This window comes from Sinocyclocheilus grahami, unplaced genomic scaffold (genome assembly GCF_001515645.1).
Source record: "Sinocyclocheilus grahami isolate Dianchi unplaced genomic scaffold, SAMN03320097.WGS_v1.1 scaffold1870.1, whole genome shotgun sequence".
NCBI classification, from domain to species: Eukaryota; Metazoa; Chordata; class Actinopteri; order Cypriniformes; family Cyprinidae; genus Sinocyclocheilus; species Sinocyclocheilus grahami.
In genome coordinates, this window is record NW_015507049.1 from 72,650 (window position 1) to 74,119 (window position 1,470).

Here is a 1,470-nt window from a genome sequence, read left to right on the forward strand (position 1 = left end):
TGATCAGCGTCAGCTTCACCTCAGTCAGATGATGTCACTTCCTGTGAGCCATACCTTTAAAGGCGCATTACACACATTTCATGATGAGTTTTATGTAAACATGACAGGACTGACCGAAAACATGGGTACAGTTGTAAAATAGAATTGATTTGTAGAATTTATGTATAATTTCATGTTTTTAATCAGTTGATGTGAATGATAACAACTTAAACTTGTTATTGATGGAGTTTGTAAATAACAGTTTTTAGCATAACAAAACTATGTAGGTCCAATTTGGCTGAGGACAAGAACAGGATTTGTAATTTTCAAAAGTGTTTTTAATAAATTAAAAAATATCTGAGAAACTAATGAACGACATATTCCTTTACAAACAACTCGCAGAAATCAACCATCAGTCAGTTTTAGACATTTTTTGGATGTAATACTTTTTATTCACTGTAACAAGTCAAGGACAGATGATGTACATTTCTGCTAGAATGTCCCACAGGAGAGTTTTCAGGGAGGCAAACCCTATCCAGCTACAAAGAGCAGTCATTAGTTCACTTATGTACTGTACTCCCGGTCCCTTTCGTAACCATTAGGCGAATAAGAATAAATATAAAGTGTGTGTTTGTGTGGGGTGTCCTGGTATTCCTTACGTTATAGGGACAAAACGTTACCACAAGTATAGTAATACTAATACACGTAGACTTCCTGTGAATGATAACAACTTAAACTTGTTATTGATGGAGTTTGTAAATAACAGTTTTTAGCATAACAAAACTATGTAGGTCCAATTTGGCTGAGGACAAGAACAGGATTTGTAATTTTCAAAAGTGTTTTTAATAAATTAAAAAATATCTGAGAAACTAATGAACGACATATTCCTTTACAAACAACTCGCAGAAATCAACCATCAGTCAGTTTTAGACATTTTTTGGATGTAATACTTTTTATTCACTGTAACAAGTCAAGGACAGATGATGTACATTTCTGCTAGAATGTCCCACAGGAGAGTTTTCAGGGAGGCAAACCCTATCCAGCTACAAAGAGCAGTCATTAGTTCACTTATGTACTGTACTCCCGGTCCCTTTCGTAACCATTAGGCGAATAAGAATAAATATAAAGTGTGTGTTTGTGTGGGGTGTCCTGGTATTCCTTACGTTATAGGGACAAAACGTTACCACAAGTATAGTAATACTAATACACGTAGACTTCCTGAGGACATTCGAGGGACAGCTGAAGATGAAGAAAAAAACGGTCTGTTCAAAATTAAGAAAGAAGTAAAAAATATGCACAGTTTATGTTGTTGGTATTTTAGTTTATTTTATTAAGATTTCTGTTATTTAATCAATATTTTTGTAAGAAGGTTGTTTAAACATTTTTATTTGTTGTTAAATTAGCTTTTCTAATAAATGAGTTATTAATGGCCAGTATGTGTATGTAATTTGCCTTTAAGTGTAATAAAAATAAAAATAAAAATAAATAAAT